Raw genomic sequence first — 16,301 nt, 5'->3', positions numbered from 1 at the left:
TTAGGCGGACGTGATAACCACTAAACCATAGATACTTTGTTATTCTGAGTTTTCGAAGATATCTACTTTATTATTATGTCTAATCACGATGGTCAAAACATGTATCAAAAAGGGCTCGAACCTGAGACCTTCCGCGTGTTAGGCGGACGTGATAACCACTACAGCATAGATACGTTGTCGTACAGAGTTTGCCAAGTGATCTAGCTTATTATTATGTCAATCACGATGGTCAAAATATGTATCTACCAGGGCTCGAACTTGGGACCTTCAGCGTTTTACGCGGACGTGATAACCACTACACCATAGATACGTTGTCGAACAGAGTTTTCCAACAGATGTAGCTTATTATTATGTCTTATCACGATGGTCAAAACATTTATCTACCAGGGCTCGAACCTGGGACCTTCCGCGGGTTAGGCGGACGTGATAACCACTACACCATAGATACTTGGTTATTGTGAGTTTTCGAAGAGATCTAGATTATTATTATGTCATGTCACGATGATCAAAACACGTATCGACCAGGGCTAGAACCTGGGACCTTCCGCGTGTTGGGCGGACATGATAACCACTACACCATAGATACGTTGTCGTATAGAGTTTTCCAAGATATCTAGCTTATTATTATGTCAATCATGATGGTCGAAACATGTATCTCATGGGGCTCGAACCTGGGACCTTCCGGGTTTTAAGCGGACGTGATAACCACTACACCATAGATACGTTGTCGAACGGAGTTTTCCAAGAGATGTAGCTTATCATTATGTCCAATCACGATGGTCAAAATATGTATCTACCAGTGCTCGAAACCTGAGACCTTCTGTGTGTAAAGCGGACGTGATAACCACTACACCATAGATACGTTGTCGTACAGAGTTTTCCAAGAGATCTAGATTATTATTATGTCATGTCACGATGGTCAAAGCATGTATCTACCAGGGCTCGAACCTGAGGCCTTCTTCGTGTAAAGCGGACGTGATATACACTACACCATAGATACGTTGTCGTACAGAGTTTTCGAAGATATCTACTTGATTATTATGTCATATCACGATGGTCAAAAAATGTATCTACCAGGGCTCGAACATGGGACCTTCCGCGTGTTAGGCGGACGTGATAACCACTACACCATAGCTACCTGGTTATTGTGAGTTTTCGAAGAGATCTAGATTATTATTATGTCATGTCACGATGGTCAAAGCATGTATCTACCAGGGCTAGAACCTGGGACCTTCCGCGTGTTAGGCAGACGTGATAACCACTACACCATAGATACTTTGTCTATCCCTGCAAATAAACGCTAGTGTTCAAGCAACCATGGGTTTGATTGGGATTATTACTGTGCCTCTTGCTCCATTGTTAGTAACTCACTGAGTTAGGAAAATGAGGTGAATATTCTTGAATGAATTAAAGGCATTCCTCGTAACACAACACGGCTAGGCGTAAGAAAGTAAAGCCCTGCAATACGATGTATTCGCAATAACAAGATGGGAGGGAGAAAAATAAGTTTAATCAGCCTTGGCCAAATTAGAAACCGTAACTGCAAATCCTTCGGGACACCTCCACACCCATAACCCCTTTCCTTTTCTCTAAGCCCGTTGCACAGGTATTCCTTTTTTTTTTAAATTTCGACGGCCTGGAATTAATCACGTCATTAATTATAAACATATTAGCCACATTTACTATTTCAACATTTAATAACCACATTTATTATTTCTACACCTATTAATCACATTATTTCTACACCTATTAATCACATTATTTCTACACCTATTAATCACATTATTTCTACACCTATTAATCACATTATTTCTACACCTATTAATCACATTATTTCTACACCTATTAATCACATTATTTCTACACCTATTAATCATATTATTTCTACACCTATTAATCACATTATTTCTACACCTATTAATCACATTATTTCTACACCTATTAATCACATTATTTCTACACCTATTAATCACATTATTTCTACACCTATTAATCACATTATTTCTACACCTATTAATCACATTATTTCTACACCTTTTAATCACATTATTTCTACACCTTTTAATCACATTATTTCTACACCTATTAATCACATTATTTCTACACCTATTAATCACATTATTTCTACACCTTTTAATCACATTATTTCTACACCTTTTAATCACATTATTTCTACACCTATTAATCACATTATTTCTACACCTATTAATCACATTATTTCTACACCTATTAATCACATTAACTATTTTGACACTTAAATTATTTCAACACTTAATCACATTAATATCAACACTTAATCAGATTCATATAAAGAATTAATCATATGAATTTCAAGAATTAATCACATGAATATAAAGAATTAATCTCATGAATATAAAGAATTAATCACATGAATATCAAGAATTAGTCACATGAATATCAAGAATTGATCACATGAATATCAAGAATTGATCACATGAATATCAAGAATTAATCACATGAATATCAAGAATTAATCACTTGAATATCAAGAATTAATCAGATGAATATCAAGAATTAATCACATGAATATCAAGAATTAGTCACATGAATATCAAGAATTAATCACATGAATATAAAGAATTAATCACATGATTATCAAGAATTAATCACATGAATATCAAGAATTTATCACTTGAATATCAAGAATTAATCACATGAATATCAAGAATTAACCACATGAATATCAAGAATTTATCACTTGAATATCAAGAATTTATCACTTGAATATCAAGAATTAATCACATGAATATCAAGAATTAATCACATGAATATCAATTATAGGTAATAAATAAACAGGTTGTTTGCAAGTTAAGTTATAGTTTAATAAGTTAATTATTATAAACATTTCTTTATGATCCACTCTCGAGAGAAGCAAAGTCTATCTGTAAATAGGAGATTATGAGTTCGATTCTCGTCGGAGCCTCGTTGTTATGATACTTGAACTAGTTTTCGTAGCTATTAATTTTTGAAAAACTAAAAATAATAGTTGCTTGAGATGTGCATATATGCAAACAATAGGGTAAAAGTGCAAATGAGTTAAATTACTGAAATATTCAGCATTAATCTCGCTTCACAACAAGGGCTTAGTGGTTAAAGCGCCTGTCTTGTAAACAGGAGATCATGAGTTCGATTCTCGTCGGAGCCTAGTTGTTAAGTTACTTGAACTAGTTTTCGTAGCTATTAAATCTTTAAAATCTAGAAATAATAGTTGCTTGAGATGTGCATATATTCAAACAATAGGGTAAAACTATAAACGAGTTGATTTTGTAAAATTACTGAAATATTCAGCATTAATCTCGCTTCACAACAAGGGCTCCGTGGCTTAGTGGTTAAAGCGCCAGTCTAGTAAACAGGAGATCATGAGCTCGATTCTCTTCGGAGCCTCGTTGTTATGATACTGAACTAGTTTTCGTAGCTGTTAAATTTTGAAAATCTAGAAATAATAGCTGCTTGAGATGTGCATATATGCAAACAGTAGGGTAAAACTACAAACGAGTTGATTTTGTAAAATTACTAAAATATTCAGCATTCATATCGCTTCAAAGCAAGGGCTCCGTGGCTTAGTGGTTAAAGCGCCTGTCTCGTAAACAGGAGATCATGAGTTCGATTCTCGTCGGAGCCTCGTTGTTATGATACTTAGCTTTTAATTTTTGAAAAACTAAAAATAATAGTTGCTTGAGATGTGCATATATGCAAACAAGTTTGGAAACCAAAATAAACCTCTCCGAGTCGAGACGAATTTACTTTCCAAACACAGGTCCACCATGGACGAACCAATAATGAAGAACGGATGGCAGAGGGAGAAAGTTGAAAACTACTTGTTAATTCGCCTTCTACCGGCAGATAGTAGCAAATCTGATAGTGGGGGAATCAACGTTCTAAAGAGGGAAGCATCTTAAGTCTTATTTTGTCTAGATGGCGCTAGCCTTTTCCGGTATTTGACTCGGTATTTTTCATAACCCCCTCCATTTTGGGGCTGAAAGGGGGAAATAAGCTAAACATTGGTTGTTTAGTCGCTTTGTATGGGGCAGTACTGGGCTGCCATTGGTCCTCCAGTATTACTTCGTCCATGGGTCAACCAGCCAATGAGAAAAACCGAAAATACATAGTTCAAATTGGCGAGAAATATTCAAGGTCATTTGTAAAGGTTTAATAATTTCCTGCGTATCCTCAAAAATTCTAATCAGGACCTAATATCTATCACTTAAATGTGTATTTAACTTTCGGCTCACACTGAACTGTTAAGACCGTCTATAAGAGGACACGAAACAAGGTCAATTCTGGTTACAATCTAGGGTACCTTATCTCATAGACCCAATCGTTTCAACCCTTATGGAGAGATGAAGTATTAACATCCATATTATCTAACGAAGCTAAAAGTTACGTTTACACTATATATAAATGTAGTAAAACTGAATTAAAAAGTAAACACCAAATTTGAAATATTAATATCAAATGATCTTCTTGGAATATTGATATGAAACAGAGCTTTATAGCTACACAACTACGAAAAGAATCGTAATGCCGAATAATTCCAGAATTTGCTATGCATTGGGATAACATCTTAATTACCCCTATATTATAAAACTTATCAACTTCAAACACGTATATTATCATCATTACTTGTCTTAAATTACCTTCGACGGCCGAACGAGGTTCATCTTACATAATATAGGGACGATGTCATATATTTTAACGTTCACTTTATTTACTTTTCATTTAATTCAAGACCATAACATTCTGAAAGTACATTAGGCTAAGAAGACAGTATTTATAATATTACATTAGGCTCAGAAGACAGTATTTATAACACTTCAACAATACTTCAATATATACAAAGAAATAAATAACATAATACATTAAACTGTACAGTAAAAGTTAAATATAACCTAATTAAAACCATAAAACCCACAATACATATGGGAACAAAAGGTTCTTGAAAAACCATTAACAGAACAGTATTTATAATACTTCAACGTTTCTATCTATATACAACATTGAATAGTTATTTAACATTATATATTGGAACCTTCAGTATAATTTAACATTAAGCAAATTCGAACCATAAAAACCCACAGCGCATATGGGAAAAAAGGTTCTGGGAAAACCCATTGGGGAAAAAACCATAATCACAGTTGAATTATTAATTTTAAAACACTTATATTTAAATTATTGATTTTCCACTCTGACGTATGAGCTATCAACGAATAAATTTATTAATAGCATTATCGAACGATGCAATGGATGTCAAATATTCATGTCATAATACAAGCTAATTCGAACCATAAAAACCCACAGCGCATGTGGGAAAAAAGGCTCTGGGAAAACCTATTTGGGAGAAAACCATAATCACAGTTGAATTATTAATATTAAAAAACTTATTTTTAAATTGTTAGTTGATTTTTCACTCTGACGTCTGAGCTATCCACGAATAAATTTATTAATAGCATTATCGAACGAGGCAATGGATGTCAAATATTCATGCCATAATACAAGCTAATTCGAACCATAAAAACCCACAGCGCATATGGGAAAAAAGGTTCTGGGAAAACCCATTTGGGAAAAAACCATAATCACAGTTGAATTATTAATATTAAAACCCTTATTTTTAAATTATTGATTTTCCACTCTGACGTCTGAGCTATCCACGAATAAATTTATTAATAGCATTATCGAACGATGCAATGGATGTCAAATATTCATGTCATAATACAAGCTAATTCGAGCCATAAAAACCCACAGCGCATGAGGGAAAAAAGGCTCTGGGAAAACCCATTTGGGAAAAAACCACAATCAAATTAAGACTATTAATATTAAAAACTTCTTCAGACTGTTTAAGGATGAATGTTTGGTGGATAGCGTCCGAAAGAAAGCAATAACCTAGTAGATGAGGCGTAGTTCATAAAGTTTCGTTTTTTCGAAACTATTACATAAGTGTATTGGCGCTGTACGTTTAAGATAACAAAGACCAAGACGACTCCAGTTCCACAAAATAGGAAAACTCTGCCTCTTGGCGTTAAGTTTTTCTCCTTTCTGTATTTCCACTGCTAGACCGCTATGCAGCCCGCCCTTGTATTGCTCTACTTGCTGCTCCCATAACATTGAACGTGCTAGAACTATAGTTCTAGTCGATAAATTGCGGCGAAGTCCAACTTCCGCTTTGAGCGTTGGCCAACTTTTGAGGACGCTGCAGTGTTACCAACGGCAGATAACGCCGCCAGGAACATTTTCAAAATCACCTCGGCCGCGTTTTGCCGAAAAAAGGGGATTTTCGACTAGGACTATTGAATTGTCGCCGATTATTCAGCCATTTCCGCTTCGCCATACCTAAAACATTTTTAAAGTACGCTATACAAAATTGCTCCATTCTTCACCAAACCTATGAAACTTGGTGCAACACTTACACTTTGTTCAGTGGTTCGCCTTTACATGAACCCACAGTTGCCGCTCCAGATCTCAGTCAACTGACGCAACCATTTTAACGTTTTCAGAGTTGTATTTCACCTTTATTAAGCCTAAGGATAAGCCTTGAGATATATTTTGCCGACGTATTTTCTGAAGAACCACAATAAATCACCTCAACGATTATCCCCATTAACTAATTATCACTATTACATACCTTGTTTACAATTTCGTTGACCTTGTCCTCCATGGTTACCCATGAACTAAACCAATGCTGTAGGGTTACTCATGAATCACTCCAATCCTCTAGGGCATTCATGAACTACGCATAACCTCTAGGGTATTCATTAACTACACAAATCCTCTAGGCTACTCATGAACTACGCCAATCCTCCAGGTTACTCATAAAAAATACCATATTTTTAAATGGATTAATACCAAACTTATATGACCGTCAATAACAATAATGATACTCACCATTTTTTTTTCAAATCTTGAAGTCAGATGTGGGTTCTTTAGTCAAGGATCCCAAGCCTTGTGTGGGTCTCTTAGTCAAGGATCCCAAGCCTTAAGTGGGTCTCTTAGTCAAGGATCCCAAGCCTTAAGTGGGTCTCTTAGTCAAGGATCCCAAGCCTTAAGTGGGTCTCTTAGTACAGGATCCCAAGCCTTAAGTGGGTCTCTTAGTACAGGATCCCAAGCCTTAAGTGGGTCTCTTAGTACAGGATCCCAAGCCTAAAGTGGGTTTCTTAGTACAGGATCCCAAGCCTAAAGTGGGTTTCTTAGTACAGGATCCCAAGCCTAAAGTAGGTTTCTTAGTACAGGATCCCAAGCCATATGTGGGTTTCTTAGCCAAGGGTTCCAAGCCTATTTCGCGTAGTTTAGACCCTTAAAGCAACAGGCGGCTCCATAGGCGCCCCTACCATGATGCCTAACCTTGTATATACATAAGCATTTTACCTTGCCGTACGTAGGTAACAATGAGACTTAATGCATAAGGGAGGACCTGAAGCTTACCCTAACAAGCTAAACCCAATGTACAATAGAAAGTTCGTCAATAAGGGGCGCACTGGAGCTCCACCTTGCTTTAAATAAATTTTTCTATTTCAAACTATGTTCTTTTAAAAATACAAATACCCTTGTGGTAAGAATAATAAGACTCTCTATAACATGCTTCGTATCGGTCTCGAAAAAGTTGGTTACCAAACGCCAAATCCAATTGACAATGATAGTCAGTCGAATACTTTTGTTCTAGACCCGGCAAAAGAGATATTCCAAATGAATCAAAGAACATTCTCAGTGCCGTTTGGCTCTTTAAAAAGTTCATATTGAAATCTCCAACCACAACTGTTGGAATAGACGAATCATATTTCATGGCAAACAAAGGGTTAAAGTCCTCAAACACAGTTCTCAAACTTCCTAAGGGAGATTTGTACAACAATACCACAGATATAAGTTCTCCTTCTATGTAAACATCTAACCAGCAACGTTCCACGTGAGAATTTCTAACAGGAATGTCGCTACGTAAAACTCTAGTATCTATCTCTTTAACTTCGTTTTCAGGCGTGTCTCTTAAATATATGGACGAACCAAAAGCAACTCTGCGTGCCGTACTTGGCAAGTAAATACCACCTACTTCCTTAAAAGATGGCACTCTAAAATCGTCCGTCTCTTTTTTCCACGTTTCAACAAAACATAACATTTGACTTTTCATTATTACATTGTCTGCTAAAACATCTTGTAAATGAGCATTTAAAGACTGCACGTTATGTACATAAATGTAAAGGGGATCATGCAAGAAAGGTAGTTCGATGCTTTTTGTGTCTCGCAACCTCTTAAGTTCCAATTCTACTAGGTTGTTTTTGGGCAAATTAGGAACTTTAAATTTTCCATCAATATATAAACCGGAAGCGGGTTTTGCTCTACTACAAGCCACATATAAATGCGCTCTTTCAAATTTTTTTGTAGCCTTACAAAGAACCACTACCCTGACTTTTATGTATCGTAATGGCCTCAGAAACAACCAAAGGCAATTGTTTCCTAGAAACTGAGGCATTATTTTGTCTCCATTTTCTATTAAATGACTTGATGACCTTATCAACAGGCGTCCACGAAGCGTTAATATTACTATTCAAATATAAACCATGACATTTTTGCCTCAACATTTTCCCAACTTTGAGATCGTCAAACTCCATCCATACCCTGAACGGGATTTTATCCCCGACCCTATTTGTGCCGTACTCTATCTTTCTTAACCAACCGGTCGCGCCATTAGTTAGTCCGTCAGAGGTGTCAACATTGTTGGTCATCATATATCTCGCGCCACACGCAAGAGTCAATTGTTTGGGCAGACCATACGTATCAGACGTTGCTAACTTTTCAACTTGGGAAAGTATGTTATTTTTAACTTCACTACTAAGATCACCATTGACAACATCTACTGAAACCGAAACAGCCTTTTCCGTATTCATGTTTAAAAGCTTATTTTGATTGAATTGGTTTACTTCCGCGTTAGTGGCGAAAAGATGTATCGCTTCTTTTGGGGGTACACGCTCAGGCGTTACCTCCAGACTACTAAAGAAATCAATATCATTTTGAGTCATACTTCCCACAGCCATTCTATTTAAAGCTTCAGCAAATATTTTATCATCTCTCTGTCTCATAATTTCCTCAAGTTCGGCAAATTCAAATTGCTCCCATATTGGGTTACCAATTAACAACGCGTAAGGATTATCTTTCTCACTTTGACCTTGAAATGCGAAATTATCGCAAACTGGTCTCAATTGGTTAAAGTCTCCAACTAGAACGACAGACGCACCACCAAAATAATCAGGACAACCCATAATCTCTTGTAACCTAGCGTTTACCCGATTAAACACTTTCGCTCCAACCATTGAAATTTCGTCAATTATTACTAGTTTTACTTGACCATAGAGTAACCTGCATTTATGAAGTGTTCACTTTCCAATCTCGATATATTTCCACCAAATTGGCTAACGGGTAAACTAAAAGTACTGTGCAAAGTTGCCCCACCTATGTTAAAGGCAGCCTTGCCAGTAGGTGCGCAACGGATTACTTTCGCTTCCGATGGATTACTCCCAGGTTGTTTGTTGTAAAACCTTGACACAGATTCAAATATAGCACTAATCAAAAGACTACTCCCCACACCAGCGCCCCCCTGTAACAAAGAGGCGCAACGGAGTTTCTTTGCTTTTTACATGATACAAAACATGGTAATATATCTCTATTTGTTTTGAATTCAATTTTCTAAGAAGGGCGTTGTACTCAGAGTCATTAATTAAGGTAATTGACGGAGCAACAGTATTTTCGGCATTGCCATCAACAATTTCTCTATTAATATTTCCTACAGGTTCTTGAACCGTATTAATTAAAAAATCGGAATCATCCATAGCTAAAGATCTATCAACTTCATTTCTATGTTCTAATTCAGGCTGGATATTAGTAACATCCACTTGAATTTCTCCATTTTCAAAATCTGCTACAGCCTGTTCCACGGCTTCAACGTCAATTTCATTGTGAAATTCTTTCCTAACTTCATTAATAGTTTCGCGACAAAGCTCATATTCTGATTTCATATCCTTTGTCAAAATATCATTACTTTCATCGCGCCAAGGCTTAAACAACATTAATTTTTCACGATAAAAGCTATCGGGATCTTTTTCTAAATTGAATCTTCTGTACCTAATAATTTTAGCACGGCCACGTTCCCCAGTAGCACTGCCGACGTAGGGCCTACATGGTCGGCTTTGTGTGTTACCGACGAGTTGGTAAAAAGTCACTAATAAGTCGGCAGAGTAATGGTTTGAAAGTCGAAATGTCCGCCTGGAGGGACGATGGCCCGCCGGTTTTCCTACTGTTTTGAGGCTACTATAAAACGACTGTTGGCCGACTATGTGTCGGCGTCATTATGCCTACCTAATGCCGCGCTCAATCCGACGATTTCGCGGCTTTTTAGTATAGGAACGGTAAATCTTCGGTAAAGGGCTGGTAGAGTAAGGGTTTGAGAGTCGAAATGTCCGCCCGGTGGGACGACGGCCCACTGGTTTACCGACTGTTACGTCACGAATGAAATCCGACCCTCATCCAACACGTTTGAGAGTCGACTTAACCGCCTGTCAGCAAGAGGTCCGACGCTTTTGCGACGATCAAGCCTTAACTCGAGGCTTCATTCGCTTATAGTAAAGGATACTGATACCAAGTATTGAAATTTCTTTAATACATTTTCAATGAAAATCACTTTAGAATTTGTACTTTGGTTATTTCAAGTAACATACAGGTTGAGCATCAATTATAACAATTTCAAATATTAAACAATGTATTCGATATTATACGACTAGTCTAATGGAAATATTAGCTGCCTAGCTAATTGGTTTTAACCAAAAGTAAAATTTTTCAGGGCGAGTATAATATTTAAATCAATTAAACCATTTATTAATATTCATTGTTAATATCTTCGATGTGGCCAGTTACTATCTCTTAAATTACAAAAATCTTAATGAAAAATATACAGGGTTGCCACGGAATTTTCAGAACAAAATTCCCGGACTTTTCCAGGTTTTCCCTGACCTTCTTCTCAGATTTTCCCAGACCTTTTAGGGCGGTAGGGTAAATTTTTACAGCACGTTTTAAAGGTGCCAGGTTCGTGCCCTGGTAGATGCATGTTTTGACCATTGTGATTAGACATAGTAATAAGCTAGATCTCTTCGAAAACTCGGAATGGCCAAGAATCTATGGTGTAGTGGTTATCACGTCCGCCTAACACGCGGAAGGTGTCAGGTTTGGGCCCTGATAGATTCATGTTTTGACCATCGTGATTAGACATAGTAATAAGCTTGATCTCTTCGAAAACTTTTTATTAACACGTATCTATGGTGTATTTGTTATCACGTCCGCCTAACACGCGGAAGGTCCCAGGTTCGAGCCTTGGTAGATGAATGTTTTGACCATCGTGATTAGGCATAGTAATAAGCTAGATCTCTTCGAAAACTTTACATTAACACGTATCTATGGTGTAGTGGTTATCACTTCCGCCTCACACGCGGAAGGTCCCATGTTCGAGCCGTGGTAGATGCATGTTTTGACCATCGTGATTAGACATAGTAATAAGCTTGATCTCTTCGAAAACTTTTCATTAACACGTATCTATAGTGTAGTGGTTATCACGTCCGCCTAACACGCGGAAGGTCCCAGGTTCGAGCCCTGGTAGATACATGTTTTGACCATCGTTATTAGACATAGTAATAAGCTAGATCTCTTCGAAAACATTATATTAACACGTATCTATGGTGTAGTGGTTATCACGTCCGCCTAACACGCGGAAGGTCCCAGGTTCGAGCCCTGGTAGATACATGTTTTGACCATCGTGATTAGACATAGTAATAAGCTTCATCTCTTCGAAAACTTTATATTAACACGTATCTATGGTGTAGTGGTTATCACATCCGCTTAACACGCGGAAGGTCCCAGGTTAGAGCCCTGGTAGATACATGTTTTTACCATCGTGATTAGACATAGTAATAAGCTTGATCTCTTCGAAAACTTTATATTAACACGTATATATGGTGAAGTGTTTATCACGTCCGCCTAACACGCGGAAGGTGCCAGGTTCGAGCCCTGGTAGATGCATGTTTTGACCATTGTGATTAGACATCGTAATTAGCTTGATCTCTTCGAAAACTTTATATTAACACGTATCTATGGTGAAGTGTTTATCACGTCCGCCTAACACGCGGAAGGTCCCAGGTTCGAGCCCTCTTTGATACATGTTTTGACCATCGTGATTAGACATAGTAATAAGCTAGATCTCTTCGAAAACTCGGAATGGCCAAGAATCTATGGTGTAGTGGTTATCGCGTCCGCTTTGCACGCGGAAAGTCTCAGGTTTGGGCCCTGATAGATTCATGTTTTGACCATCGTGATTAGACATAGTAATAAGCTTGATCTCTTCGAAAACTTTTTATTAACACGTATCTATGGTGTAGTTGTTATCACGTCCGCCTAACACGCGGAAGGTCCCAGGTTCGAGCCTTGGTAGATGAATGTTTTGACCATCGTGATTAGGCATAGTAATAAGCTAGATCTCTTCGAAAACTTTACATTAACACGTATCTATGGTGTAGTGGTTATCACTTCCGCCTCACACGCGGAAGGTCCCATGTTCGAGCCGTGGTAGATGCATGTTTTGACCATCGTGATTAGACATAGTAATAAGCTTGATCTCTTCGAAAACTTTACATTAACACGTATCTATAGTGTAGTGGTTATCACGTCCGCCTAACACGCGGAAGGTCCCAGGTTCGAGCCCTGGTAGATACATGTTTTGACCATCGTTATTAGACATAGTAATAAGCTAGATCTCTTCGAAAACATTATATTAACACGTATCTATGGTGTAGTGGTTATCACGTCCGCCTAAAACGCGAAAGGTGCCAGGTTCGAGCCCTGATAGATGCATGTTTTGACCATCGTGATTAGACATAGTAATAAGCTTGATCTCTTCGAAAACTTAAATTAACACGTATCTATTGTGTAGTGGTTATCACGTCCGCCTAACACGCGGAAGGTGTCAGGTTCGAGCCCTGATGGATACATGTTTTGACCATCGTGATTAGACAAAGTAATAAGCTAGATCTCTTCGAAAACTTTATATTAACACGTATCAATGGTGTAGTGGTTATCACGTCCGCCTAAAACGCGAAAGGTGGCAGGTTCGAGCCCTGATAGATACATGTTTTGACCATCGTGATTAGACATAGTAATAAGCTTGATCTCTTCGAAAACTTTATATTGACACGTAACTATGGCGTAGTGGTTATCACGTCCGCCTAACACGCGGAAGGTCCCAGGTTCGAGCCTTGGTAGATGAATGTTTTGACCATCGTGATTAGGCATAGTAATAAGCTTCATCTCTTCGAAAACTTTATATTAACACGTATCTGTGGTGTAGTGGTTATCACATCCGCTTAACACGCGGAAGGTCCCAGGTTAGAGCCCTGGTAGATACATGTTTTGACCATTGTGATTAGACATCGTAATTAGCTTGATCTCTTCGAAAACTTTATATTAACACGTATCTATGGTGAAGTGTTTATCACGTCCGCCCAACACGCGGAATGTCCCAGGTTCGAGCCCTCTTTGATACATGTTTTGACCATCGTGATTAGACATAGTAATAAGCTTGATCTCTTCGAAAACTTTTTATTAACACGTATCTATGGTGTAGTTGTTATCACGTCCGCCTAACACGCGGAAGGTCCCAGGTTCGAGCCTTGGTAGATGAATGTTTTGACCATCGTGATTAGGCATAGTAATATGCTAGATCTCTTCGAAAACTTTACATTAACACGTATCTATGGTGTAGTGGTTATCACTTCCGCCTAACACGCGGAAGGTGCCAGGTTCGAGCCCTGGTAGATACATGTTTTGACCATCGTTATTAGACATAGTAATAAGCTAGATCTCTTCGAAAACATTATATTAACACGTATCTATGGTGTAGTGGTTATCACGTCCGCCTAAAACGCGAAAGGTGCCAGGTTCGAGCCCTGATAGATGCATGTTTTGACCATCGTGATTAGACATAGTAATAAGCTTGATCTCTTCGAAAACTTAAATTAACACGTATCTATTGTGTAGTGGTTATCACGTCCGCCTAAAACGCGAAAGGTGGCAGGTTCGAGCCCTGATAGATACATGTTTTGACCATCGTGATTAGACGAAGTAATAAGCTAGATCTCTTCGAAAACTTTATATTAACACGTATCAATGGTGTAGAGGTTATCACGTTCGCCTAACACGCGGAAGGTCCCAGGTTAGAGCCCTGGTAGATACATGTTTTTACCATCATGATTGGACTTAGTATTAAGGTTGTCGCACACTAGGCTGTTTCTCGTATCGGCAACGGTTGCCGCTAGTAAATCCGTTGCTGCTATAGGCAACTCGTATCGCACACATAGAAGTAAAAAATTATGCTCGCGTCGCCGATCTGGCGCTCGGACCAAAAACCTGTTCTGTCCCGAGTTCAGCTAGCCCCAACTTTTTGACGCTCCTCTTGGCAACCGCTCTGACGTCAAGGCATACCTCACTTTTTCAACCAATTGGAGCCGGTCCTACGGAATTTTTTCTATTGCACCACGTTTGAAAAAATGAAACCGCGCTTTAATGATTTTTTCTCACTTTCTTTTGAAATTTTGAATGAGTTGTTTTTATTTCCTAGCTTTCTTTCGTGAAAAATGGCAGAGCATAATATCATGTCTATAATTTTAGAAAATGAGGGAAAGGCCTAAAAAATAACATTACGTGATAAACTAAAATTATATAAATAACGTTTATTTTTTACCTGAATAAGTGGTAGTTCAACCAATTTCCACTATCATAAATTAAAAACTATCATATAATGTATGAACACTGATTAATTAATAAAAATATGCTACAAAAAATTAAAAGAAAAAGAAATCTGAAACACGATCGATACACGAAAAGTTTAGGGATGTAAATAAACGGATGCGCGCGCATTCACGTTCACATGCATTCGGTACCAGCGCTTTTACCTAGTGCGCGAGTACTCTATAAGATCGCCAGAACCGACGCGAAATCTTCCCGACGCCGATGCCGAAATATTTCCTCCCCCAAAATTTGGTTTTGATGCTAGTAACAGCGTCACGTTTTTTTGCTCTAGTGTGCGACAACCTTTAAGCTTGATCTCTTCGAAAACTTTATATTAACACGTATCTATGGTGTAGTGGTTATCACTTCCGCCTCAAACGCGGAAGGTCCCATGTTCGAGCCGTGGTAGATGCATGTTTTGACCATCGTGATTAGACATAGTAATAAGCTTGATCTCTTCGAAAACTTTACATTAACACGTATCTATAGTGTAGTGGTTATCACGTCCGCCTAACACGCGGAAGGTCCCAGGTTCGAGCCCTGGTAGATACATGTTTTGACCATCGTTATTAGACATAGTAATAAGCTAGATCTCTTCGAAAACATTATATTAACACGTATCTATGGTGTAGTGGTTATCACGTCCGCCTAAAACGCGAAAGGTGCCAGGTTCGAGCCCTGATAGATGCATGTTTTGACCATCGTGATTAGACATAGTAATAAGCTTGATCTCTTCGAAAACTTAAATTAACACGTATCTATTGTGTAGTGGTTATCACGTCCGCCTAAAACGCGAAAGGTGGCAGGTTCGAGCCCTGATAGATACATGTTTTGACCATCGTGATTAGACGAAGTAATAAGCTAGATCTCTTCGAAAACTTTATATTAACACGTATCAATGGTGTAGAGGTTATCACGTTCGCCTAACACGCGGAAGGTCCCAGGTTAGAGCCCTGGTAGATACATGTTTTTACCATCATGATTGGACATAGTAATAAGCTAGATCTCTTCGAAAACTTCATACTATCAAGTATCTATGGTGTAGTGGTTATCACGTCCGCCTAACACGCGGAAGATCCCAGGTTCGAGCCCTGGTAGATACATGTTTTGACCATCGTGATTAGACATAGTAATAAGCTTGATCTCATCGAAAACTTTAAATTAACACGTATCTATGGTGTAGTGGTTATCACGTCCGCTTTGCACGCGGAAAGTCTCAGGTTCGGGCCCTGATAGATACATGTTTTGACCATCGTGATTAGACATAGTAATAAGCTTGATCTCTTCGAAAACTTTTTATTAACACGTATCTATGGTGTAGTGGTTATCACGTCTGCCTAACACGCGGAATGTCTCAGGTTCGAGCATTGATAGATACATGTTTTGACCATTGTGATTAGACATAGTAATAAGCTAGATCTCTTCGAAAACTTAAATTAACACGTATCTATGGTGTAGTGGTTGTCACGTCCGCC

General features: G+C 38.2%; 15 non-coding genes across 15 annotated transcripts; 14 read left to right on the top strand and 1 right to left on the bottom strand.

Annotated features, from left to right (window-relative positions):
- Nucleotides 1–237: 237 nt before the first annotated feature.
- Nucleotides 238–310, bottom strand: TRNAF-AAA (transfer RNA phenylalanine (anticodon AAA)). Its single transcript has one exon. It is a non-coding gene; the product is annotated as a tRNA-Phe (tRNA).
- A 3,260-nt stretch (nt 311–3,570) lies between these two features.
- Nucleotides 3,571–3,643, top strand: TRNAT-CGU (transfer RNA threonine (anticodon CGU)). Its single transcript has one exon. It is a non-coding gene; the product is annotated as a tRNA-Thr (tRNA).
- A 7,798-nt stretch (nt 3,644–11,441) lies between these two features.
- TRNAV-CAC (transfer RNA valine (anticodon CAC)) lies at nt 11,442–11,514 on the top strand. Its single transcript has one exon. It is a non-coding gene; the product is annotated as a tRNA-Val (tRNA).
- A 65-nt stretch (nt 11,515–11,579) lies between these two features.
- TRNAV-AAC (transfer RNA valine (anticodon AAC)) lies at nt 11,580–11,652 on the top strand. The gene has a single exon. It is a non-coding gene; the product is annotated as a tRNA-Val (tRNA).
- Nucleotides 11,653–11,717: 65 nt separating this feature from the next.
- Nucleotides 11,718–11,790, top strand: TRNAV-AAC (transfer RNA valine (anticodon AAC)). Its single transcript has one exon. It is a non-coding gene; the product is annotated as a tRNA-Val (tRNA).
- A 65-nt stretch (nt 11,791–11,855) lies between these two features.
- Nucleotides 11,856–11,928, top strand: TRNAV-AAC (transfer RNA valine (anticodon AAC)). Its single transcript has one exon. It is a non-coding gene; the product is annotated as a tRNA-Val (tRNA).
- Nucleotides 11,929–12,545: 617 nt separating this feature from the next.
- TRNAV-CAC (transfer RNA valine (anticodon CAC)) lies at nt 12,546–12,618 on the top strand. The gene has a single exon. It is a non-coding gene; the product is annotated as a tRNA-Val (tRNA).
- A 65-nt stretch (nt 12,619–12,683) lies between these two features.
- TRNAV-AAC (transfer RNA valine (anticodon AAC)) lies at nt 12,684–12,756 on the top strand. Its single transcript has one exon. It is a non-coding gene; the product is annotated as a tRNA-Val (tRNA).
- Nucleotides 12,757–12,821: 65 nt separating this feature from the next.
- Nucleotides 12,822–12,894, top strand: TRNAF-AAA (transfer RNA phenylalanine (anticodon AAA)). Its single transcript has one exon. It is a non-coding gene; the product is annotated as a tRNA-Phe (tRNA).
- An 892-nt stretch (nt 12,895–13,786) lies between these two features.
- TRNAV-AAC (transfer RNA valine (anticodon AAC)) lies at nt 13,787–13,859 on the top strand. Its single transcript has one exon. It is a non-coding gene; the product is annotated as a tRNA-Val (tRNA).
- A 65-nt stretch (nt 13,860–13,924) lies between these two features.
- Nucleotides 13,925–13,997, top strand: TRNAF-AAA (transfer RNA phenylalanine (anticodon AAA)). The gene has a single exon. It is a non-coding gene; the product is annotated as a tRNA-Phe (tRNA).
- A 1,308-nt stretch (nt 13,998–15,305) lies between these two features.
- TRNAV-AAC (transfer RNA valine (anticodon AAC)) lies at nt 15,306–15,378 on the top strand. Its single transcript has one exon. It is a non-coding gene; the product is annotated as a tRNA-Val (tRNA).
- A 65-nt stretch (nt 15,379–15,443) lies between these two features.
- Nucleotides 15,444–15,516, top strand: TRNAF-AAA (transfer RNA phenylalanine (anticodon AAA)). Its single transcript has one exon. It is a non-coding gene; the product is annotated as a tRNA-Phe (tRNA).
- A 340-nt stretch (nt 15,517–15,856) lies between these two features.
- Nucleotides 15,857–15,929, top strand: TRNAV-AAC (transfer RNA valine (anticodon AAC)). The gene has a single exon. It is a non-coding gene; the product is annotated as a tRNA-Val (tRNA).
- A 65-nt stretch (nt 15,930–15,994) lies between these two features.
- TRNAA-UGC (transfer RNA alanine (anticodon UGC)) lies at nt 15,995–16,067 on the top strand. Its single transcript has one exon. It is a non-coding gene; the product is annotated as a tRNA-Ala (tRNA).
- The last annotated feature ends 234 nt before the right edge of the window (nt 16,068–16,301 follow it).

The sequence above is a fragment of the Phalangium opilio genome, unplaced genomic scaffold (assembly GCF_054372755.1).
Source record: "Phalangium opilio isolate 3A_F unplaced genomic scaffold, DU_Popi_V2 ptg000094l_1, whole genome shotgun sequence".
Classification (NCBI taxonomy): Eukaryota; Metazoa; Arthropoda; class Arachnida; order Opiliones; family Phalangiidae; genus Phalangium; species Phalangium opilio.
This window is presented reverse-complemented; position numbering and strand designations above follow the sequence as displayed.